Here is a 25,981-nt window from a genome sequence, read left to right as displayed (position 1 = left end):
TTGACGTGTAGTTAACCCAGCTGGGTCTAGGAACCCAAACAAGGTAAGAAAAGCAAACTCAACTCAGGCAAAGAATGCTTTGTCCTACCTCAGACTTAGCCCTCAGGTGATAAGGAGCTGCATGCTTTTAATTTTACCAGCTCGGGATATTTTTTAAATGGTCAGAGAACAAACGTGTCTGAATATTGAGCATGACACAAAATGTCACGAACGCTTAAAGTTGGAGGTCCTTCAGCCCAAGGAGGAAGATGCGAAGGGAAGGAGTGTGTTTTGCGAGATCCAGGGTGAGAATGCCCCTACATAAACAAAGGGCTCTGGATTGGACGTCGTCTTAGGGAAGCGGGGCGGGGGGGGGGGGGGGAGGAAAAGAACGCGTATGCTTCCCAGGTTGGGAAGCCGTCGGGCGGCAGGGAGGAGCGGGGCCGCCCGGAGCGGAGCGCGTGGGGCGACGGAGGGGAGGCGGTCGGGAGGCGGCGGGCGGGCAGGCCGGTGTGAGCTGTTTGGCCACCGGAGCCAATCGAAAGCGGGGCCTTGATCCTCTCCTCGGGCAGTGACTGCGCGGAGCCAGTGCCGCGTTCCCCGCAGCCGCCGGGACCGGCACAGCCGCCTCGCTCTCTCCGCGCACCGCTGGCCCCACCGAGCGCCTATGGGCGTCTGCAGCCGGCGAAGGCTTCGCACCACCGCCACCAGCAGCAGCGGCAGCGGCAGAGGGAGGCGACCGCCACCCAGCTTCATCGCCCCTTGGGATCTATAGCCGGCGGACGGACCGCTGCGGTCCGCGCTGCGGACCCTTCCCCGCCTCCGTGCAGGTATGGGGCAGCCGGGGGTCGCCCAGCGCCCTGGCCCAGCACCGCTCCTCTTGCGGCCGACTCGCTCCCTTCCTCTTCCTCCTCCTCCTCCTCCTCCTCCTCCTCTCTTGCCCTCTTACCGCCCCTCCGGGGACGGGCAGCGGGGCCGGCGGGCGCTGTGGTGCTGACAGCGCGGGGCCGCTCCGCCCGCCACAGCCCCGCCGCAGCCCCGCCGCGCCGTCCCGCACCGCACCCCTCGCGGCTCCCGCCGCGCCCGTGCCCGTCCCCGCGCGGGGATCCCCGGCCGCGGCAGCCGGACACCCCGGCGGGGAGCAGCGCGTCCCGCCACCCCGCCCGCGGGGCGTTTGCAGGGGCGCGGAACGAAACCAGCGAGAGCCGGCGGCGAAAGGGTCTGGGTGCCTTGCTCCGAGCGTCCTGGGAAGTTACCTGGATGGCTCTCTCTGGGTTTGGAGCATCGTGAGTCGCGTCCTCACGCTGCCTCCCAAAGGAGGGGAAAAAAAAAAAAAAAAAAAAAAACCAACGGGAAAAAAAAAAAACAAAACAAACAAAAAAAAAAAAAAACAAAACACAAACTCATACTTGAAACCTGTGCCCCTTTGTACCTTTCTGTCTTTGCTTTGGGTTAATGCTGGTTTGTGATTATGAAACCCGACGAGGGATCAACTCCAAGAGCGAATAGCATTACTTTAAGTCATGAGTTGGAAATATACGTGTGTGTATACATACACTGTTTTTTTTCGTCCCCTTGCACTTGAGGATTATAATAATACAAACCCGTGTCTGTCTCACAAGGAGCTCCTGCTTGACTTTCTGCTAAGGCTAAGGAAATATTTGCGCTTCTACAGGTCTTGCAGAATTGGAGTCACAGGTCTTATAAAAAATTGCAGTGGCATTTGGCTGAACAGCTCTTATTTTTAGCATGCTATTGTGAAAGTGGTTATATAACTTTGGTGGATTTTTGAGGACAAAATTAACAGCTCATAACAACTTAAACCTCTTTTTTCTCTGAAAGAGGAGAAATAAATAGAACAAAAGCCCAATACGTAGAGTCTGGTGAACTTCAGCCCAACAAATAGCTACGATAGAGATTCCCTGAGAAAAAGCGCCAGGTTATGAATCCCACAGTCCTTCCCAGAATTAAGAAGCAGCAGGTGCAAGACCAAGCAATGTCAACTCAGAGCCCCAGTTAGCAAACTGCATCAGTTATCAGGCTGCATCAAGGCTAATTCTTGCTACACAGGGTGAACATTCATATCAAACATTCATATCAAAGTCTTGTCTTCCCACCAGTGCCAATACAATACAGATACTATGTTCCCTCAGGGGATTAGTTTGTTGCTTGAACTTAAAGAAGTACGCACAACCTGAACCGCTTGCTTAAAATGCTTGTGTTTTAATGCAGATGGTTCACTTGCAAAACTTGGTTCTTGGTTCTCAGGCTGATCTTTCTTCATTTCTTTCAAAAACTGAAGAAGAATACTACTCTAAGATTTTAAAAACATGCTTTGAGAAAATAATTGAGCATAAGTAAGGAACAGCAGTCTGCTTGTTACTGAGAGCCAGGACATGAGGGTGCTGTCTCAGTGTTCAGGCTCTAAACAAGGTCTCTCTCTCTCACTTTTGTTGCATGGTCCTCATGAACTGCTGTCATCCAAGAGGTGCATCCTTGGCTGCATCCAAGAAGTCCTAAATTCTAAACATTTGTGCATGATTACTGTGCAGCTGGAGAGAGTGGACTAGTTTACTAAATCTCTTTTGTAGGATGAGCAAGAAACCTAGCAAGTAGAATTTTGCCTTCTCACCTCTGTTGCAGCCCCCCGTTCGTACAGAGCTATTGTGTGCAAGGAGGAGGTGTATCTGGTAGCAACAAGGTTTGCTCAGCCTTCCATTGCAGCATAAGTAAGTGAAAGATGTGTCAGTGAAAAGCATCAGTAAGACCTCTACAAAGGTGGCACAAAAATAAATGCCATTAACCCTAGATTTTGAGATGATTGGTTTAGGTGAACTAGTTTCTTTCTGTTTATCCTTTGAAGACTGTGCATGACTTTCAGTGTGGAATAGAACAAATGTGTGAGAACTTTAAGAATTAAACTGTGGAAATTTTTGTTTCTTTTCTTAGTATCAAATGAGGGTAAAAATTAATATCTGAAATACCCGCTCAACTCTGTTGATACATTGGAAATTGCTTCATTTCAGTCACCATTTGTCAATGCCCATGAAAGTGTAAATCTCATAGATCCAGATCATCATCTTTTGTAGTAAATAGTCCTGTTGTGGTCTTGTGTAATAAATTTGGTAACCGGTCCAATTCCAACTGCTCAGTTTCATAGTTCTTTACACTACTGCTGAATTTACATTAAATAATTCTAACCTAAGCATTAGAAAGTGGTAAATTCGAATTTGAAATTGGTAAATTGGTGTTTACCTGTTTCTGATCCTTGAGTTGGAATTATTTCAATGAGCAGTTCAAGTCAGCTTTACTGACATCTGAAGAGGTATCTTAAAGAGCAGCACAAAAAGGTCTTTCCCTTCACTCACAGATGCTCATGAGTGTGGTTGTGTATTTATATTAGCATTGTGGTTCATGTCAGGAGTGGACTTTTGATGCCCTTCCTCCGGTTGTTCCCACTTATTGTCCATCTCCATATACCTCATGGTGGGCCAGCTGAATTCCTTTAAGATGAATCTAAACTAGAAGATGTGCTTGAGTCACTGCTGGAAATACAGTCCGTGGAAGTAGATCAGAGCTAGCCTGAAGTAAAACCCTATAAAATACATACGGTATCTTCTGTGCTTAAATGTTTTGCTCTGCCTGTCTGTTCCTGTTAGACTACGCTAGCTGTTAAAATAGACATGGTCCATTTGCAGCATGCTAATTCTGATGCAGTGCACCGTCTAAAGCCAATACTAGCCATCTTTCCCAGGAGCGTGGGCTAGTTCCTGCTTCTTGCACCACTGCTCACATATGTGTTAACTATTGCTGTCCTGTTTGTATATACTCACTGTGAGATCTCTTCGGTTCAAAATGAGGATGGTTAATTTTATTTTTTTTTTGTAGTCTGGCATGTGAGAGTGAACTACTTTTTGAGTGGGAACTTTGGATAGTGCAGCTTTTTGCTTGTCTGCTAGATGTGCTTGTCAGCTGCTGCTTCATATTTGCCTGTAACTGGCCATAGCCCGTCTGTATACAAAGGTCCATAATGCTGTGTATATTCCTTGTTTTGTGTGGAAGTGGTGAGAAATGCTGGCTTGAAACTTTAAAACTGTCATTTAGAAGTGCTGCTCCATGTTCCCTGGGTACAGCATAGTGGCTGACTACATCTCCTGCAAAGCACCAGAAGAATCGCTTGGGATGAGGTTCCACCTGTGGGGATATTTCCTGGGTCCCAGCACATGATGGAAATCATGCTCTGACCCTGGAGTCCAGTCCACTTGCCCCAGGCAGGTGGAAATGTATGATGCCCAGGGAGATGTTTAGAAATATCCACTTAAAACTTGAAGTTTGATTAAAACATGGTAAACTTTTTTTTCTGCTGTTTTCACTGTAATGAGAAAAATTTTCCATTCTCTGTTCCTTGGTGATTTGTCTGGCTTCTTACAGTTTCATGTTTTTCTTTAGTTTGCTTCTTTGGGAAAAACTATTTTAAATAGAAAAATGATTCTGTTAAACAGGTATCTCTTTTATGAAAGCATTTCTTACTAGAAAATATAGGAGCAATCAGGGATCAGATCCTTGTCATCCTTAGTGAGGGATCAGGTCCTTCTCTCACTTGGTAATAGAAGACAGTTGTCCTTGCTGCAAAAATTGGACTTCTTACCAACTCTTCAGTTTTACATACATTTTCATAGGATCATGATGGAAGTGATAGGGTTGCATGTGTATAGCATGAATGATACAAAGATTCTTCTTGTTTTGAATCATTGTGACTGCTCCAAGACTACTTTTAAATCACAGAAAATGTTGTGCTATTTGGAAGAACAGGAAGTGAGAAACAAGAGAGCATTTCCTTCTCACATGACTGTATTCCTATAGCTAGAGGTTGTCTACTTCAAACCTTATTTCAAGGCATAGCTTCTCTGTGGGATGAAGTATAGATTTTAACATGAGTTGTGTAGATGATGATATGTCACTTGAAACCATGGTATTTCTTGTTCTCAGTGCATTAAGCCTTTTATTATCATTTTAAAGAAGATTTTTGATGCCTGTTTCAGAAAGGGAAGCAGACCATAAAAATCTGTCTCGCTCCAGGACATTGAAACAGAGGGCAATCTATCTTTCAATATCTGGTGTGATACAATCATGGCAACTTCAGTTGTAACCTGTCTTTCTCAAAAAGTCATCTTACAGCACCTACTTTTAATGTTATTTTTTTTCTTCTGGGCTTAACTGTGTACCTGTCTATGAGATTCTGAATATCTTTTCTTTGTTGATGTTTATGTAACATTTCTAAGAGTTATAATGATTTTATTTTAGATTAGTCACAAAAGTAAGGGGAATTTCCTAAGGTCAGTTTTTCATATAGACTGCTCTGCCATATAGAATTACTTATATTGTAAAGGTATGTTGTATATAGAAATATGCATGCTACTGTCTTTACTACAAGCTTTTTTTCAGAGGAAGGAAAATGGTAAATTTATGTCTTATTCCAGATAGTTTTAAAGTCATCATTGTTTAGGAAGAGAATATTTTAAGAAACCATACTTTGTAATGAAACTTAAGGAAACTAAAACTGTGATGCCTTCAAATAGAGAAAGACTCATAAAGATTTTGTTTCTGTCTATTTTGTGTTAAGGAATTGGGGGAAGTAAAGTACACTGGGAAAGGAAAATGTATTATTTACCCTCCAAATTTCATTTTGGAATCAGTTTTTATTGAGTGTGATGGGCAGTGCACAAATACAACATCAGACTGTGGATTTAACAGCAATAAATCTTAAAAATTTGCTGAATTTTTAACATCTCTTAAAACTTGGAAACAACATTTTTACAGCTCATGCAGAACGCTTTGTTGACCTTGTCCTGTACAAACACTTACTAGAGTTGGAAAACTGTGTTGAGCTGATCTAGATGAGAACTAGTTGCCCTTCTCCATTTATGTGCAGTTTTGTTGTGGATTCCAGCCATGTCTAGTCTATCATATTACCCTGCTTAAGTGCTATTATGATAATGCTAAATAGCCTGATATTTTGCAGTAGTGGTAACAAAAAAATAAACAGCATTGTAAAAATTCTGCATGACCGTTTCTGGCATGAAATGGCAGGGTTTTTTCCTGGTGCAAATCTCAGACCTAATCTCATTTTCAGTGAGGCCAAAACACTAGTTTGGCTTAGAGTTAAGCAGGATCCTGCCCATAAATCTGGCCAGTCTCCATACAGATAACATCTGGAAAGTTGTCATTTAAAAATATGTGGGAGAGCTTGGGATAGGGGTGTAAATAGTGGGTCAGAGCTTCTATCCAAAAAGGAAAACATCCCAGCTCTCAGATGTCAGACATCTTCGCTCTAGGCATGTTTTTTGTTATGATCCATCTATCGTTGTCAGTTCCTGTTCCGTCAACATAAGTTGGAGCTTAATGTCCTTTGAGAGGAATAAGAGGAGCTTGACAGGCAAAGAAGAGAGGGAATAATGTTGCACGACTTAATGGATGCATCCAATAAAGTCTCCTAATAAAGAGAGAGATGGCTATCGCTTGTATTTTGACTTAATTTGTTCTCTGGCTGACACCTTTTGGATTACTACACACAATGGCTTTGTACTAAGCATGTTTGTTGACTTTGGTCTATATTCTTCATTAATGAAGTCTATGGAAACTTTGTCTGATCTTTCAGTGAGAAGAGCTTTTGCCGAGATAGTCTTAAGAGTGCCTACTTGCAAACTGAAACAAATTGTAAGCAACTTGGATTCCTTGTAGCTAGGAAAGATTGTTGATCTGCCACTTTAATACTTCCATTCCTTACTGAAGCTGAGCCTTCAGGAAATTCATAGCTCAGAACTTGTGACTTCTTAAGAGTAGCTGAAGATTCAAATGTCACAGAAACTGATTATTAGGAAAATTAATTATTTTGTTCAAGAATCACAGAAGATATATGAAAATATCACCCTTGTGTGCTATTTTTGTTATATGCAATGATCCTTTTCTTTTTCTATAGAAACCCTAAAGCAAACAAGACAAATGAACATAATTGGAAATTGTGCTAGTTTATGCCACCTGTCTTGCTCTCAGGTTACTGAAGTCCCTTCAGTTACTTACACAAAGTTATTTTACAACTCAATCTAGATTTTTTTTGGTTTTTCTAACTGTAAAACAAATCCCACCTTTGTCTACCACAAATTCGTCTCAAATGAAGAGAAGCTTTAAATAAAAATCATACTATATAGGTACCATTTTGTTTTCTTTATCCACTTTTTAAAAAAAAGTTGTCTGCACTTGATGTTCTTTCTTCTCAAAGGAGCACTGAAAAAGCTCCTAGACAAACTACAGTCTACTATTTTTTGAATTCTACATCTAAAATTCCAGTTGCTTTATCCTTCAACTCAGGTAGACTACTTCCAACTACAAAAATATTTTTATGTTGGTATTTCAATAGCTGACTTTAAAAATGTGATACATGTGAACACTATTTTGAGTACCTATCAGAAATTGCCAGTCTTCTCTTTTTAAAAATAGCCTTGGGTTTTTTTCAGTATAAAAATATAATTTTGTATAAAAATTCTTTCTTTGGAAACAAGTTTATTGTGTTATTCCAAGTTGAGCCTAATTCTTTTCTGGACATCTCTAAGGTTTCTTTAAAAGAAGCATATGATATTACAGGAAGAATGTTCCTCTTGTTTGCCAGAGAGCTGTACTATGTTTACTATAATAAGATTAAAGGAAATTTGAAAGTCAATGCTTGCTCAGTGGGAAGCTGATAAACACACGTTGTACTTGCAGGAACGCTCTGCCCAGTAGTATTAGGAAATTTATCACTATTTATTTAGCAGTTCGGACTCTATCCGACAAACAGATTTGGTGTTCATTTAAAACTACACCAGACGCTGAAAGACTTGACAATGTGGATGTGATTTGTGGAATCTGAACTGTTATCCTGGCATAGCCATCTCAGGCGGCTTAGGATTGGGAATCTCGTAGCATGCTCTGTCAAAATAAGGAGTCCATAAGCTTATGGATCCTGTTGCTTTCCAAAGACTGTGGTTTGATTCCTGGCACTTCTAGTTAGGTCAAGTATTACAGCCACAGTCATAAACAGCGATTTTTAGAATTTGAACAAGCTAGACAAGGGTGTAACTCCTTGGAAAAGTTATTCTGGAAGAGGTAAAACCAGCAATGTGTCTGGATCCATATCTGGCATTGGCAGGCTTTACTCTTGAGAAGCAATGGCAGTCCAGTCTTGTATTTACTGTTTGTTTATTTGTGCCTTGGCCAATGTTTCAAGTAGAGAATGAATTCTGGAGAAAGAAAAGGCCACAGGGATGACTTTCCATTCCTAAGTACATGTTAAGAGGTCATTTTTACATGGTCACAAGTGCTGCTTACAAATCAGTAAAATAGAATTAAGTAATTTTGGTATGAAATGCGTGCAAGAATTTTTTTTTTTTTAAATATTAGGACTAGAGGGGAGTGCATAATTACAGTGCAATACACAAGCTATCTTGTAAATTTTTTCATCACCACCAAACTGGCAGATCTCTTGAAAAAGTGGGCAGCTACTCACTGTGTGCTTCTGAGCACCACAAAAATCCAGTGGATTATTCCCACCTTGTGTTGATAATTAGTAGTAACTGCAGGATGAAGTCACTGTTGGTTATGGAGGCTACTACTGTAAGCTGCTCACGCTGTGTAAGGTAATGAATTTATTTGATAAATAGATGATTAGGAAAATTAGTTAATTTCCATGCTCCTTTCAATTATGAAATTTCTTAAATTGCTAAAAAGCAAGGATCACTCTTTTTATGAATTTTTATGTATTTGTATGCTACCCATGAAGTCACCCCAAAATACTCATTTCTTCTCCTGTTTGTGTAAGATGTGAATGTGAACTCCTAACCTACATGAGATAAACTTGAGTCTGAAGTAATCTATCTCATCCTGTTCAACACACTTGTGCTGTACAGGAATAGTCTTACTTCTCCTGCATTCCTCTCTCCCACACAAAATGGGCTTTAAAGGTCTATGGAAGCACTGAAGATAACCTTTCCCAGCCAGCTGAGTTGTTACTGGGAATTTTTACTCTGGTTTTAGATGATCTGTCCAGGCAATAGAACTGCAAATCCATGGGTGATAAGTCTACACCAAGGGTTTCCTATCTTGAATGAGACTGCTGTGTATCTAACTCCAATGGCAGTGCAAGGCTTCTGGCTATAGCTGGGGCCGGTTCTTCTGCAGATCCGTCCTCAGCAACTTCACCTGTAGATTGAAGAAATCTCTATCTTCCTTTGTTATTGGGTAAAAGGGAGTATTTTGGCTCTTCTGCTTAGCTTCATGTAGATAGACTACAATCAGAGTGCTTGCAGTTTGTCCCGTTATATACAAATTGCCAGTTCATCTCCCCACTCAGACACCAGCTTCATTTACTCCTATAAATAACTGGTAGCAGTCAACATGATTGACTTAAGCTGTTACTTTATCTGAATGAGTAAAATCTAGGGAGTTTGAGATGCTAATGTCATGCTTGTTGTTTGATTTTTCCCCCCCACACTAAAATTTAGATGTATTTGTTAAGAATATTGAAACGTACTGGTCATTGTATTTATCATAGGTTTACATTTATTGTTACTGTTTGCAAAACAACCCAGAATTAGTTGCTTTTTATTGTCACATTAGAATACAAATGGTTAGAAATATTAATTAAAGAGAAGATTATTTTCTCAATAAAAATGAACTGTAATTGAAGATTCTTTGGTTATGAAGTGCTCCAAATTAGATTTCTTTCCCTAATATATTTATTTTTCCTTTAAAAACGTTTGAAAACTGACTTACTTTACCATGATTAAGACTGATGTCTTAATTTGGGCAACAGATACACTATTGACTTTGAACTTATGGATGCATGATAACGTATATGGCAGTTAGTCACACAGCAGTGCTGGTATATTATTTTGGGTGAGAATCATGCTTCAGTTTTGCTTTTAAATAAGTACTGTATTCATACTGATTGTAAAGCTTTCCTAAAGCTTCTGTGATGGCCTTTTGATTTCAATGCAAGATCAATTTCTTTGAGGTGGCAGAATCTAATAGTCTTTTAAATGTGTGTCATGGTTTAACCTTATCTGGAAGCTAACCTTCCCACAGCCTCTTGCTCATTCCTCTCCCTGGTGGGACTGGGGAGAAAATCAGAAGAATAAAAGTGAGAAAACTTGTGGGTTGAGATGAAGACAGTTTAACAGGGAAAGCAAAAGCTGCCTGTGCAATCAAAGCAAAACAAGGAATTCATTCACCATTTCCCATGGGCAGGCAGGTGTTCAGCCATGCCCAGGAAAGCTGGACTCTGTCCCAGGCAACGGTGACTTGGGGGGACAAATGCCATCACTCCAAATATTTCTCCTACGAGCTTTATATGCTAAGCATGATACCGTATGGTCTGGAATATCCCTTGTGTCAGTTGGGGTCAGCTGTCACGCCTGTGTCCCCTCCCAGCTTGTACACCCCCAGCTTTCTCTCTAGTGGGGTAGGACGAGAAGCTGGCAGAAAAGGCCTTGATGCTTTCCTGGTGCTGCTTGGCAATAACTAAAACATCTCTGTGTTTCTTCACAGCTACTGTGAAGAAAATTAACTCTATTCCTGCAAAAAGCGGCACAAAGTGTTAATGGTCCAGAAGGTATCCCTGCTTTGTTATGCTGCCTGTAGTTATGCCCGTGTGGTATCATTAGCTAGGCATAGGTCTAAACTTATGCTGAAAGGATCATCTTGCCCTTGGCTCTGCTTCTGGTCACTAGGCTGTGTCTTAATTCTGTTACAGCCTTTCTTTGTGCCCTCTGGCGTGTCTAAAATGGCATACACTCAACACATATGGGAAACTGGCTCAGAAATGGTGCTGTAAATGTTGACTAAGTGTTAAAAACACTTTATGTCCTCTAGCTGACAAGGCTCATGGGTGCAGACTCCTTGGTGTCTTGAAAATCCTGTTAGAACTGGGTGGCCTTAGTCATCTAGATACACATGCTTAGTTACTAAGTGTGGAAAATCTTTGGAAAATATTGCTATTTAAGAGACAGCCCAAAGACCAGCATTCCTGAATTTTCTGAACAATGACATGGGCTAAACGAGGGTGGTGAGACCCTGGAATAAGTTGCTCAGAGAAGCTGTGTATATCCCATCACTGCAAATGTTCAAGGTCGGGTTGGATGGTGTTTTGAGAAACCTGGTGTAATGTAATGTGTCCCTGCCCATGGCAAGGGGATTGGACTGGCATGTCCCTTCCAACCTTCCAACCTCAGCCATTCAGTGATTGTATAATGCTGTTATTGTTTGAACAGAACCTTACGGGTCACTTTATGAGTTGTAAAAACTGTTATTGTCATTGAACACTTTTTAAAAAACATTTAAAAAAGCTAAGGTGCTTCTCACGTAAGCAAGTATGAATAATATCTAAAAGAGGTAGCTATGGCCTTACAGGTAGATGCAAAAAAAAAAATTAGTTGTTTTGCTTTTCCATAAAGCCTATAAGGATGTGAATTCTAATGTGGATTTGCACACACTAGATTAAATTAACTCCTGCACAGAGAAGTAGAACAGTGTATTACTTGAAGACAATGCAAATCTACTGTTACACTTAAAACCCCCAGCAGTGTTAACCATGCCTTCTATATAGTGGGAGTTTCAGCCAAGTGTGCATTGCTATTCTATCTTCATTATTTAAGATTTCTAACCCGGAACATCCAAAGCTTTTCTTTATGGTTTACACAAGGCCATCCATACCTGTAAAATATGATTTTACTGTAGTAAAAGAATGAGACAAAAACTGCTAATTGCCCTTGCACTTTTCTCTTTTGAAGCACCATATCTAAACCTAAGTACTGTAAAGTAGGGAAGAGAGGATTTTCTTCTGATTGACTGAATTATTCCTTACATAGATTGTTCTGGAACATTTCAGTTATACCTTTTACTCTGTATGATTTTGAGGGTAGTTCTGAGTCAACACCATATTTAAATGGTAACTTTCAAATAGCTTTTTACCTACTTAGTTTTATGATAAAACATAGTTTAATTGTGAAATTATTCCATCAGCTTTTCTTGACTTGCACATATTATAAAGGTCAGAATTAATTTCAAATTTGAGTTAGACTAGCTTAGGTACTTTGAGATATGGAGTTACCCTATCAACGATACATCCACTAAAGAGTTGACATTAACACTTCTGAACTTCATTCTTTAAGAGTCACCTTATTTATAGCAAGATAAATGCACTTTCAGGTCCAGTTGCACGGAGCAGCAAAAGCATCCTTCGGATAGCCTGAGTAATCTAAAATTTATCTGGTAAATCTCAAAGGATCTATTTATTCAATGAGTTAGGAAAATTTAAGGCATGTGTACTTAGAGCCTGGATTTCAGAATATACAACTGCTACTTGCACATTTTAGCAGGATTCTTAATTTCTTTTCATTACATAGAATGTTTTAAACACCATAAGCTATGTATTCACCGAGTTTACAGGAAAGATACCATGCCATGCTAGAAATTTGTAAGAGAACTTGAAAAGTACATTCAAGAAAAAAATCCAAACAGATAATGTAACTGAAAAAAAGAAAAATGCAAATAGTGACAGAAATGAAAAGTGAGTTAAGCTTTTCAGTGGACTGAAGTTAAATTCCCGACTGTGGCTTCACGGTGTGTGTGGGTTCAACAGTGTTTGGGGTGTTTTTAACCAGCTTGAAGATTTTCTTTTATTCATTGCAAACTATTCTGCTCACTCATTCACTGTTTTTTAAAGTATTTTTTCATGGAAATTCAACACAATTCCTAAGAAATACTTACTAGATGCATCTTTACTGTAAAATATCTGGCTGTAAGCCAACAATCTCTTAAGATATAATCTTTTTCTTAACTTGCTGTTGCTAAGGCTTTTCATTAAGAAGTCAAGTGGGATTTATTCCTTCGTAGACTTCCTTGGTTAGCATATGTGAGTGAACTCATGTCTAACCACTAGTTGATTTTATGTTGTGTAACCTTTACAAGTATTCATTGCAAGTTAACTCTTGACAGATAAAATTACTTATTCACTTTTGACTTACCTTTGAAGGATGATTTACTTTGTCACTATTGAGTCATCTCCATGCTATGTTGAGGCAGCAGTCTCTCTTCAGATCATCTTGTGGCATAAAACTATTGCTCTGATGCAGAGTTGTAGTTAAGAGGCCTGCAGAAGGAATGTGCAGGAGAAAAGGGAGAAAGACAAATGTTGGCATGGTTTCGAATCTGTGCTGAAAACAGCAATCACCAGTGTCTGCAAAGAGAAGGGTTGTACATTCGTAGATTTTGCTTGCTTCTGTTCATTGGGCTGCTCTTCAGGACACGGTAGGGGTGTGGGGAGAGGAATGCAATATATTTAAACATTTTTTTCTTTCACTGTTTTTGCTCATAGGATTGCATTATTTTGCCACACACACACAAAAAAAAAGTCAGGATTCAAGAACCACAGCGACATTGCCCCTCTGTCTCGGTCACCTTCTCATATCAGATTAACCTTTACTTAAAATGTGCCTGTTAGCCCAACCTTGCATATATATATATATGACTTGCAATAAAACCTTGATTCATGCATAAATTAATGAAAGGAGCATTTTACCTTTATCCTGGAAATTTCAGCACAATCTCTGAGTACCTTAAGAAGAATCTAAATGTATCTGGCCCCTCTGGCACTGCTTAGATATGTGGAGGGTAAAAGTAGCCTTTGCCTTCTTTCCTTCCACCTATTTTCACTATGCAGAAGACTGGCCTGTTATGAAGGTCAAAGGAATTCTACAAATAACAATGCCTAGAGTGCTAGTTTGTGAACATGGAGCCCTAAACTTTTTGTTTCTTGTTGAGCAAGCAGCGTTAAACCTTTTTCTTACAATGGTTAGACTTTCCTCTGCTCAACATTACTAAGGCTAAAAATTTTGTGTGGTCCTTGCTCAGTATGTGAAACTGTGAAGATAAATTAGCCTGACAGTCTGGATTTAATAAGGCTTGCAGAGAAGCAGGTCACTAATAGCTAAGGTAAACTGCTTTGTGGTCACCTGCCTAGGTGGCTTCCAATCAAAATGACATGCTCTGTAGACTAAGCTGCAAAGTGTAATGGAAGTGCAAGTCCTGGTTTTCCAAAGCACCTGGTTTTGAATGTAAAACTGAGCAACCTAGATAATTCAGTAGGAGCAGCACTCTCAGGAGTCATAAGGGCTATTGAAGAACATAAAAATTAGATGTCTGGTATCAGGAATTCCATAGGTGAGGCAGACAGCTGCACTCTTTGTGCTGCCAATAGGAAGGGTTTTGGGGATTAGGCTTAAAGTGTACATAAGTCGGTGTGCCAGTGTGGGAAATTATTGAATTTCAGATAATTTTGAAGAAATGAGTGTTTCCAAACCCTGCATCTTATGAGTGGAGGCTTCTACAGAAGAGTTTGGAAAAAAAAGGGGGAAGACGAATTAAGAAATGCTGCAGGATGCTGCTTAATGCTCCCACTTTTGGATGTATCTACTGAGATTTTCACTCTTTAAGGAGAAAGGTCCAGCTGCAGGCTGGAGAGGATCACTATGAGGGTTGAATGCATAGGTTAAATTACACTCTGGAACTAAAGCTGATAAGGTCCTCGGAGCTATAAGAAGATGTAATTAGATCCAAAGTACAGCTAGACACATTTTACCCCCTTCCCTCTACTGTCAAGCCCTTATATAGGGAACAGCCCCTGGTGCCAGAATGCCACAGTTCAGAGCTGGTGAGCCTTTCAGGGGCTGTTGGGATTTCACAGATGCTTTTGAGGATCACTGAACATGATTTTACTTCAAGGTGAGGAAGTCCTTTATAACAACCAATTTTACAAGTCCAAAGTTCATTTGGTAGTTGTGTACACAAAGGAACACAGATACTGAATTCTTCACTGATACTGTATTAGCCTTGCATGAGGAGAGATTAGGATCAGCCCTTCTTTGCTGAAATGATTTGCCTGGTACTGCCAACTGGCAGTAACTAGGTCCTTCCAGCCAGGAAACTACCAAACAAGACATTTGTGTTAAGAAGCCAGCAAGTAATGCACACATTGTGGGAAAATTACCATTAGCTTCAGAAAAACAGTTATGTGTCACCATTACTCAAACTCATGACTTCAGATGATTTGGTATCTCTGGTATCTTCAGATGATTTGGTATCTCTGGTATCTTCAGATGGTCTGGTATCGCTGAAGTAAACCCTAATCAGATCTTAATTTGATTCAAGTCAGGAGTGTAAATCAATGGGGTATGGGGTGATTCCAATTACCTTTACGTATTTGTTGCTTTAGAATTGCATGGCAGTCATCTATAAAGAACTCCTCATTTCTTTACATTTTGTCCCCTCAAAAAGTTGTATTACAGCTCTTTCTCCTTTTTCACTTAACTTCAATATTTTACCCAAAAGGGTATTCCATTAAATTCCTACTGGATCCCAATATCTAAGGTCATGGAAAAGAGAACATTAAAAGATAATTACCTATGGTGTGTTGATACTAAATTACTGTAGGCTCAGACTTCTTAGAAAGGCATATAATGGGACACTGAACCATTTTCAGATGTCCCATGTGAGCTTGTGGGGCAGCTCTGCTAGAAAAGTTAGAAAGCAGAAAGGCTTGGGTTACCAAAGAATTTTGCTGGACTGGATATCTTTAAAAAGAGGGAACTTGTTCAGCCTTACAGACTTTTGGAGGATACCTTTTTAGCTATGTTTTATGGAACCTTTTCAGATACTGGTGCTCTTGTAAAGCCAGGGGCTACTGTAGACTAGATTAGAACTAACTAGGCTAGATTTATTTGGTGTGTCACATTAGGCAGAAAACATCCATTTGTGGAGTTTTCTCTTCCCTTTTTTTTTTTTTTGTGTCTTTTTTTTTCCTCTTTATAGCCAGATGAATTTAAATTAATTAAAAGTTTAATACAATTTCAGATATAAAAAATAAGTACAGAAGTAGCACAATACTAAGTACAAATGAAAAATAATTTGTATTGGAATTAAGAGATATTCCAAGTATATAAATGTTGTTAATTGATTATTTTAAATTACTTTCTGGTAAACATTTCTTTGGTGTGATTTGTTTCTTTTTTTTTTTCATCTGTCATCTGTCACAATAATTTATCTGTAAGCATTTGCTGTTTCCTTTGAATTTATCAAGTATTTTTAATAGCAGTACTTTTTTTGTCCACTTGAACTGTGTCAAATATCAGTGAGTCAACCTGAAGACAGATCCTTGCCTGATTTAAATGACTGTATATTTTAAACCTCAAGGATTTTTGTATTGATAGTCCCACAGAGCAAAATTATTATACCTACTGATTTAAAATATTATTTTTCTATTCACTTTAATGAAGTCAGTATTTGTCAGATTAAGCCTCTGAAATACTTTTAAGTACATATTTGCAGAGAATCTGCCCACCTGCCATTTTTTTCCTTACCTTAGAGAACACAGTAAACAGGTGTGTGGAACTTTTTTTAGCAGAAAGCATTGCAGTACTGACTAGTGCATAAAGCCTTGCAGGTTCTTTTCATCCTCTGCCGTACTGATCTGTTTAAGGATTCTGTCTTGTATTAAACTTCCCTTTTGGTTCAGTTCTATGATAATTCCTTGGCAATGAGCAGTGTACTTTTTCTTAGAATATGGACATGTGTATACCCACTTGGTCATTGGTTTACATTGGTTTACAAGAGGGCATAAATGCAACACTGGTTTAAAAAACATACTGCAGCAACTAGCTTCTCTCAGAAATATCAGTAAAATGGTTGCTAAATAACAGTAAATAAAAAAGAACGGTACATAGTATCAAATAAATAAATAATATCAGCATTGTAGGTTGCTCTTAGGTGAATGACTCTTTCCTGGCTTTTAGTAAGCCACACACTGCAATGTTACCCCACCTCTTTAAAGTAATCAGAAGTATTAGACTATGTCCAGGTAAGGGAGCAGTTCCTCATAGGGAAAATGTTGAGAAGATGCCTTTATTCTCTAGGATAATTTTAGAGTATTAACTACAATAAGTAAATCAAATTTCAAAACTGTTTTTTTCAATTTTGGTAGGATAAAGAAGGCAGATGGGAAGCTTGAATTCTATTCCAATGTGTGTTCAGTTTCTGTTGGAGGGTAATCTCATTAATTTATTTGTTGTGCTCTGTGGGAACTGGAGCGTTGGACAGTGGGTACAGCTTCACAGGGTATTGCTGTGCTTGTGGGACAAATACCATAGCTTTATGATAACAGCTGTTGACAAAGTATTCCACACCTGTTAATTACAGGTATTACAAATAGAGAGGAATTTGGGCGTTTGCTGTCATGAGGACATTACAGATGTTTTGTTCTGTGCAAATCTCTCCAGTTGGCCTCAGATCTTCAAGGATCTAGTTGTTTGTGGGTCTGTTCTGTCATTCTGGTACGTCTGGGTGAGAAGCCACTCACATGCCCCATTCAGTTTCAGAATGTGGAATTTGGCTGCTCCATCAGCTGGTGTCGCAGCAGCAGCGGTGCTGCTGCCAACCTTCTAGTTCAATACGTCTGTCAGTCTGTTTCTGAAGGACTGTGAGGAAGAAATGTGATATGGCACAATATTTCTATCTTATCATCTACCCATCTTGTCTAATTAAGCAGTTTTGACTCCTCTACCTTGAAGTCAGTCCTCAAAGATGGTTTAAAACCACCCCAAATTAGCCTTATGTGGAAAATGGCCTCTGTGTGTTTTATGGGTATTTCAATATATTTTAGGAAATCTAACATTTTCTAATGATTTATAAATTACATTCATCTTCTTCAAAAAATACGCAAGGGAATGTTTCCTCTAACTAACTGAAATTTTGTAAAAGCCAAGACATTCTGCAAAATCTTGACTTCTTTTGCCAACAATGGAATGTTACACAAAAGTTATGTATTCTGCCTACAGCAAAAGAGACTTCTGCAAACTGAGCAAACTCAGCAAACTGAGTCTTTAATTCTGAAACCATCTGATAGTATCTGTGTTGTAAACCTGGTAGGTTCGCATTTAACATACTGCAGTGTGTTAAACATAAGGTTGGCTTTGAGTAGTGGTTTGGTGACCCCATAGCAAAAAGAATGGTGATTTATTTCTGTGATAGTCAGAACAAAACCTAAAAGCCCAGGAAGCTGAAAGAGAGATGATAGAAAACTAGGCAAAAAAGAAATCCTATTAAAAAGGTGGTTCTTTGAAGGATAATAGTTGTGCTATATAATATATGTATGTCTGTTTACTTATAAGGGAATTAAAGGGACTTTGAGAAGGCATCTGGCTCTCCTCCGGTTTATTAGGATCATTTCATCTAACGTAATCCATGGTAGAAGTGATTTTTCTTTTCCTTTTCTGTCGCTTTCTCCTCAGTAATTCTGATGATGAGTTTACAAACTTAGGCAAATCAATACTACTGCCTTACTATCTGTATCATGGTGCTTGCTAATAGGAATATTGTCTGAAAACTTATTTACTAACATTGTTGCATTTGAATCCACAAAGAGTAAAAACATATTGTTTCACTCTTTGCTGTGGCCTGTTATGCATTTTACAGCTATTAATGTTACTCCTCTGGACTTTGCTTTATTGAAGATCCCTGATTGCTCCAATATTGCCACATTGAGTTATAGTTTCTGTGTATATAAATGTTCTTGTTTTTCTTCTTCGCCTCCCCTTGGGAGGGGTTTCATGGCTTTCCTGCAGTGTGGGTACCCAGAACTAATACATAAGCTACTCCTTTCCATTCTATATTTGTGCACCCATGTTTTCAGGGGCAAAAATAGACTCTTGATTTGTTCTTAATGTCCTCAGCATACCATCAGTGAAGTGTGGTGGCCGTAGAACTGATCGGGGGTTTTTTGAGATTTAACTATAAGTTGGATTAATTTCTGCTTTTGGATATGTGTTTTATTTTTAATTTTCAGGTGTAGAGGAGTCTCTTGTCCTACTGTGGGACATGTTGGGACGTGTTACTGTGATGACCATTGTGAGACATCAATGCACAAGAAACTATATAAAATTGAGGGAGGGGGACAGTGTATGGAAGCTGATTTAACAAAAAGCTGTCAGTGAAGTACAGAGCCTGCAGCTTCCTTTAGGAAGAATAAACATCAGTAGAGGAAACTGATTAAAAATAAGAGCTATACATTTAAGATGTCAGGTTCCTTTCCCGGTTTAAATGCCATCTGATCCAAACTACAAACTTATCTGACTGCCATCCAATTTCCATCTCTTAATTTTAATTACAGTTGGGTAATGTGTTTTCCTTAGTGCTTTTGACTTGCTGGTGTGCAGGGTACATTATCACACTTTTCTTCTAAGGTCTGGTAACTTCAGACTTTCAGACCTGAATACAGGAAGCCAATTAAGTGTTTGCTTAACTTCTACAGTGTTAGTTTAAAGATGCTCTCTTTCAATCAGAGTCCTAATTACTAAAATGATGTGAGCCCATACCTGTATGAGAGCTTAGTCCTGTCTGTTGACTATTAATTATATTACATTTATTCTTGCCTACGTGCAGCTGTAGTGAAGTGGAAGACCTTAGCCCACGTGGTTCTCAAAATCATCCAGACTTTGGGAGAATGAAGGTGCCTTTTTCCAGTAACAAGGGAGAAACTTAATGCACCGGTTCTGTGCATAAGGCCTGTTCCCTTTTCATGGCTAGTCACTGTGGTGTTTGTACTCTTTGACTCAGTGGCAGAGATACAGGCTCCTTGGCATTGAAGCCTTTATCTGAAAAACAGTATCTGACCAAGTGAACAGGTGCTGTTCACCTGGTCAGATGAGGTTTCAGCCTTCTGCTGAATGAATGCTCCTGAAAACTTATGTTCTTCTCGTTCATGTTTTAGTAGCATCACTCCATTTCTTACCACATCATGCGAATGTACAACTTATGCTTTTACCTAAGGAGGGCAAAAATCCATGTGAGTCCAATAGCCAGAACAGGTGACCAACTTTTGTTACGGTTCTGATGCTCTGTTTTGAAAGGGAGGTTAGACAAATATTTGCATTCAAAATGCATTATAACTTCTTAACTTCTGGCAGATCTTTTTTTTCAACTATGAATCAGCAGGTTGGTTCTGTCTCATGAGTGTTGTGGCATGTCTGTTACCTGGAAAGAGATTGGAAAAGTATTTCCTCTGACTTCTTTCTCCAAACAAGGTTCCTTGTTTATTTGTTTGTCCTGAAATTCAGTTTCGCTTAATTTTGAATTGCACTAAATGCAGGGGTACATAGCAACTTCACACAAAGAGTGAGCCACCTTGCCACAATCTTCAGGGCTAGATCCTGAATCAGTTGTGGAGAATCCAGCAAGGGTAGCTGTTAGGACAAGGAGGATGTGAGAGGTCATATGGCTAATGGAGAAAGAGTGAAGCAGAAAGCATCAGTGTTTCATGCATCATGTAGATAATTTCTATGCAGTGTACCCAGTAGTTGTGTTTAATCACTTAAAACCTTCTATGTGGAAGAAACCTTTACACTTAAAAGGCAGGATACTCAAAAGTCAGGCAGTAGTAGGATGGAGAAATTAAAGAACATTTTCATGCTCCTTTTTCCATTTTTAATATTTAGTTTTGCACCACAGTTGTAGAGCACATTTTCAAGATAAGATAAGAGATCCTCTTTTTAAGTACCCTATATTCATTGAGGACTTGAGACAAATAGTGCATACCTCTTTTGGAAATCTAGTCATAAGTAAGAACTGTAATGTTTCAGACACTTGCCAAAATCAAGTCCTTGAGTCTTTAGAGCAGAATCAGGTTCTGATGGAGAGCTGGTTGCCTCAGCACATGTACCGGTTGAAATACACCACATTTCTCATCTGGTTTCCAGCAGCCACTGTGGAGGAATATGCATCTATGATAGGGTTTGTCTCTGATGTGTCAGCCTAAACAAACATCTTTCAGATGCTCTCGGGCATCTGAAATGGTACTACTTATCACATTCTATATTATTATTATTGTTGTTGTTGTTGTTGTTATTCTTTCTTCTCACTGCTTTGGTACAGACTGTACTACTAACATCAAACCACTCAGATATAAGGACCATGCATTTCTTGTAGGAAGCCAAAGCATGCAGTTCTGTCTGTCAACGCCACCTTTATCAGCCACACCCTCTTAGTTGCATTAGCCTCCTCCACCCTGAAACAGTAAATTGGGTGACAGCGTTCCCAGGCCCCAGTCTGGAAGGAGTATCAGGGTGTGACATGGCCACTGTTTGGAGGCTGCCTGCCCATAGGTTGGCACTGGCAAGGCAGAGCAGCCCAGCACTGGCACGAGGGGGGCCAAGCAGCATCACTGATCCTGCAGGGAAAACAAAAAACCTCCTTTTTGACTGGATCTGCAAACATGTCTTGCTGACTATGTGGCTGCACATATACCCGTGCCCTTTCTGGGGAGAAGGTGATTCCAGGAGGAGAGGGACTGTGGCTCACAGTCTAAAGGACCCAAACTGTGCCCCGGACTGAGTGACAGCGTGAGATGATTTAAGCTTTATCTCAGAGGGGCATGGGTTGCAGCCAGAAATATATCCAGTTGACATTAATTGCTGTTTTGATTATTTCCCAAGGTCAGATTCAGGGTTTTCTTTGTGCCATTACTTTACCTGAAGTGGAATTGTACTATTCTATGAGGACTATATATAACAGGAATATAAATTTGAACTCACATCCTGAAGTATTCTAATCAGAACATAAAATTGATGGAAAGAGGAATAGGTTTTAATTCTTTTGGTCTGTGAGTATTTTCATTAGGACTCAAAAACCTATAAAACCTATAATGACCTTCTAAATGTGTCAGGGAGGATGATAAAATTGAGGGAGTTTAAATTAGGACCTCACCCTCTGTACCACAAAGCCTAATCACATCAAAATATGGTGGATATGGTATTGTAGTTCCCTTCAGACCCAGGATTTTTGTGTTTATTCCCTACCTAATAACCCAGCTTCAGCTGTAAAGTATGGATAGTGCCTCTCTGTGCTTTCTGCATTCCCACTAACTTTTTTAGAGGGTTGTGTTTTTTTGGTTGGGTTTGGTTTTTTGTGGTTTTTTGGTGGTGTTTTGGTTTTTTTTAATGTGAGTCTAATTATCTCCAGTTCCTGTGGGTACTGAAACCATGAGCTTCTTTTCATAAAGACGTTCGTGTTGCAAGGCTGCTTACAAGAAAGATAAGTAGCATACCTTGTTGGCTACATTTTTGAATGACTGGAAGGAGTTCATTCTGTTCATTTTCCAGTCAGTGATGTTGGTGGGTTGTATGTGAAACGCACATGATAAAGCAGGGGTGACAGGGAGCTGCTGAGAGGCTCTCAAGCTTTGTCTGTCTTCTGTGTGAGTGGCAGAAGACAGCATCACCACCCACCCTGTTGTACACCTCAGTACCTGCAGAAACACTGGTATATGGACACATAATCAATGTCACAGTCCAAAATAAAACTGGAGGCTTTGTGGGTGTGGGAACAGGTGTTTTATGGATTGCTCAGATTGATTCAAGTGATATGTATGTGCCCGTCAGCTATTTCTAGTGTCTCTAAAATCTCATTTCTGGTTTCTCTTAGATACTTTGCCATGGATTTGGAGAGCGGCTTTAAACAAATAATATTTTGATTTCGAGGGGATGGAGAACAGTCATAGAGAGGACCTCATTAAAACTATACTATCTTGATGAAGTCTTTATGTCTTTTTACAGTTATGCTGTAAATCCACTCAGTACCTTGCATTCTTAGGCCTGTTTCTATTAGTTTAAAAGTGCCTCTCTTGCTTCCTTTCCCATTCCAGTCTGCAGTGGCATTGCATATTCTGCTTAAACTATAAATATATACAGTTTAATAGTTTAACTAACACTCTTTTTTTTTTCTTTTTAGGTAAACTTGGGAGTCCTCCCCTTCAACATTATAACAAATACGTAGATGTGGAAGTGTGCACTTGCTTTGATGTAGCTTTTTGAGTCATTCATATTATAAAACAAATTGTTTGATTTTGAGGGTGGGAAAGAAAGAAAAAAGCTCCAAAAATGTCCCCCTGTTTTTAATGAGCACACTTTTGCCAAGTGTCAATTAATATTCTTCAGTCTTTGCCCTAATTAAGAGCTTTTTAGGATCCTCTGAGAAAAAGGGGTTTTGCCAAGTTAGCAGATTTTCAGACAGGTGAGCTGTTTTTAGCTTTGCCTTTGCTTGGTACATTTTTGATAGTGTTTTTCCTCATTGCTATTCCCTTTCCTTTTGTTGCTCTGACACCAACCATATTCTTATGCTGCCCAAATTATTGATCTGATACATATGAAGCTTCTCTATAATTTTATGCTGGAGAAGAATTACAGAAGCTGAAATAATCACTCAAAGCAAAAGCTGTTGTTCTGAAACTAAGTAAGGGAAGAGAGGAAGCACAGTCTTGTTTTCCTAAGCCAAATTCTTTACTGAGCCTCCTTTCAAAATACAAGCATAAAAAAATCCCGTGGGGATGTGGTTATCATTGACCCAATGAGGACCATCATGCTATTTGACTTGTGGCAACTGGGCCCCAAGGGTTCAGAGTTTAAACTTTTTGTTGTCTCTTCACACAATGGGAATTAAAGTTTTCAGAAGTGTTGACCAAAAATTTTTTTTCAAAATTACTTTTTCACAGAAAGAGATATGGACATTTTTAGACTGGAAATACCTGAAGGTCCTAGTTCGATTTATGCATTTTTAGAGCTTTCCCATTACCGAGACAAAAACATATTTCATATTAACTCTGTGAAATGGCTTCTTGGCTTTTTAGTGTTTAATACTTTTACATTCAAAGTATCTTAAAACCAATTTTTGCTCACTTCTTTAAAGGGAAAATAAGGAAAAATTCAGAGTCAACTACATGGCTATAATCAATTACAATGGGACTCAGCAAGCAGCAGAGATGGCATTTGGTTGCTGAGCCATTACAAGCACTTTGCCAAAACCTTCAGCTGATCAATCTCCCTTGCTGCTTCAGTATGATATATATAATTTCTTGAAACAGCACTAAGTGGTTAGGATTAGAAAAATGGTGTAAACTGTAATGTATATGTTCTCTGACTACTTTGTAATAAGACAAAAGAAACCAAACCAAACTCTGAATGAACAATCCTTTTGATCACTTGTTCCCCCTCTTCACAATCAGTCTTGCATTTAGTGGTCACATATGGAGATGTTAGCTAGTATCTCACGTTATAGTCATGTCAAAAGGGAAGCTCTGGGCCACTTCACTTGCAAAATTCATTACTCCAATCAAGCACTGACATGAAATGGAGTTTTGGTATATTCTTCTGTGTAGAAGCATGAGGTCACCCAAGATTACCAAAAGTGTCATCTCTCTCCTCTAGATTCGAGAAGGAGCTGCCTAAGTTAGAGCTGGGGAAGAGGCCTTGAACAGATGTGGAAGAGAAATGGAGCTTGTGATTTCACACTGAAACTTATAGCTAGTTGGCTAACTCTTTCCAAGATACTTCCCTGACCTTTTGAGATTAGCTTTCTGAAAGAGCCAAAGAGAAGAATCTTTGGATTTCCTTTTACTTATTGTCTACTTCTGCTGAGCTTGAAATCATCAGTAATGGAAAAATACTCAAACCTGAGCTGTGGTGACACAGTTTTAATGGCTTATGGCCAAACACTGTAAAAACCCAAGGTCAGAATAAGCTAATAAAGAGCCTCCAGGTGCAGTTTATCTTCTGCTTGTGTTTGAGTAAAGAGGGTACCCAGTTACTATGAGCCAAAAAAATAACCCCTAAGCCAGGAAGTAGAAAAATTGGAATCCTTCCCCTCTGATGCTGCAAAATTATAAATGCAACTGAGGTGACAAAGATAGAAGCGGCCCTGAACTATCTACAGAAAGGGAGTTTTGGCACTTTTCTGTGTATGTGTGAGTAGAAAGGGTTTGTGATTGCCCCTGTGGGCTTCCTTCCTTCTTCTTTTGTCATAGGGGAAGTTATTCCCTGATGTTGTTAAGAGATGTGTGAACTCATTCCACTCCACAGGGCGCCTATATGATGTCTGATTCCTTGTAAGTTTTCTTGTTGGGTATTAAAATTGGATCTTCCCACATGACTCAAAAGGCTGAACTTTCAAATCCAAGTCTGTTCATCTGTTCATCACGCATCACTCCATTTCCCAAGTTCTGTATTTGACTGGCAGCCCAGTTCTGAGACTTCATCCAGCTCCACAGTTTCAACCATTGTCAAAACTGCCAAATGAAGGTCTCACCTTCCAAATAGTGAGGGGTTACTTCTTTAACTCTGTTACTAGCTTTGCCTCTGGTTTACTAGTCCAGCGGCACACTCTTGAATCTCCTTTCATTCTATGAAGGGAGTCTGAAGAAAACAGCTTGTGTGTGTTTTTAATTACGTGTTTGTTCAGCCCTCTGAGGATGTCAGGAGCTGTGAACAGCAAATGCCAAGTGATTGCCAGGAAGAAAGCTGCTGACTGCAGTGCATCATAGACAGAACCCTTCAGTGTAACTGCCACTGCCTTGCCATGCACATACCAATGATATCTGATTTTGATTATAGTCTCTCCTCTGATGATAGTGCTGTCTCGGGTTCTCCTGGAGACAAAGTCTTGATCAAGTGAAAACATAAGCAATGGTGTAGTCAAGGACAAAGTCAGTCAGTCTCCCCCAGATTCCTGTCTATTGACTCTTCTTTCTTCCTCATTTTGAGAGAACTGAAAGGCTAACGATCTTCCTTTAAATGAGCATAACTTGCTGTGTTATGTTAGTCTAAACAAAGGAAATCAAATTAATTAGCCGAAAGACTGCAAATGTGCTGTGTAGGAGGACCTGTCATTAAAGTACCTCATTCAGACTCCTGTGGCTTGCTGTGTATTCAGAACGATAGCTCTGGTCTTCCTCTCAGCAGAAGAGAAATAGAATAATGGTAGGCTTCAATTAGAGGCAGAACTATAATTCAGTCAGGAGCAAGGAGAAAGGGGGGTGAGTAGGAAGATGGCTGCTCTGCAAAGCCTAAGTCATAAAATATAAAATCCCAATTTA

At 39.6% G+C, this 25,981-nt stretch overlaps 1 protein-coding gene across 1 annotated transcript in view; it reads left to right on the top strand.

Moving 5' to 3' along the window:
- Positions 1-512: 512 nt before the first annotated feature.
- GREM2 (gremlin 2, DAN family BMP antagonist) overlaps positions 513-25,981 on the top strand; it is a 38,690-nt gene continuing 13,221 nt past the window's right edge. The window contains exon 1 of the mRNA XM_051783785.1: positions 513-809. The gene's annotated coding sequence lies outside the window, so the exon portion shown is untranslated. The remainder of the gene's footprint in view (positions 810-25,981) is intronic.

Source organism: Manacus candei, unplaced genomic scaffold (genome assembly GCF_025592945.1).
Source record: "Manacus candei isolate 608988 ecotype Guabito, Panama unplaced genomic scaffold, ASM2559294v1 h1tg000017l, whole genome shotgun sequence".
In the NCBI taxonomy this organism is placed as follows: Eukaryota; Metazoa; Chordata; class Aves; order Passeriformes; family Pipridae; genus Manacus; species Manacus candei.
Note: the sequence above shows the minus strand (reverse complement) of the source record. Positions and strands in the feature narration are given on the sequence as shown.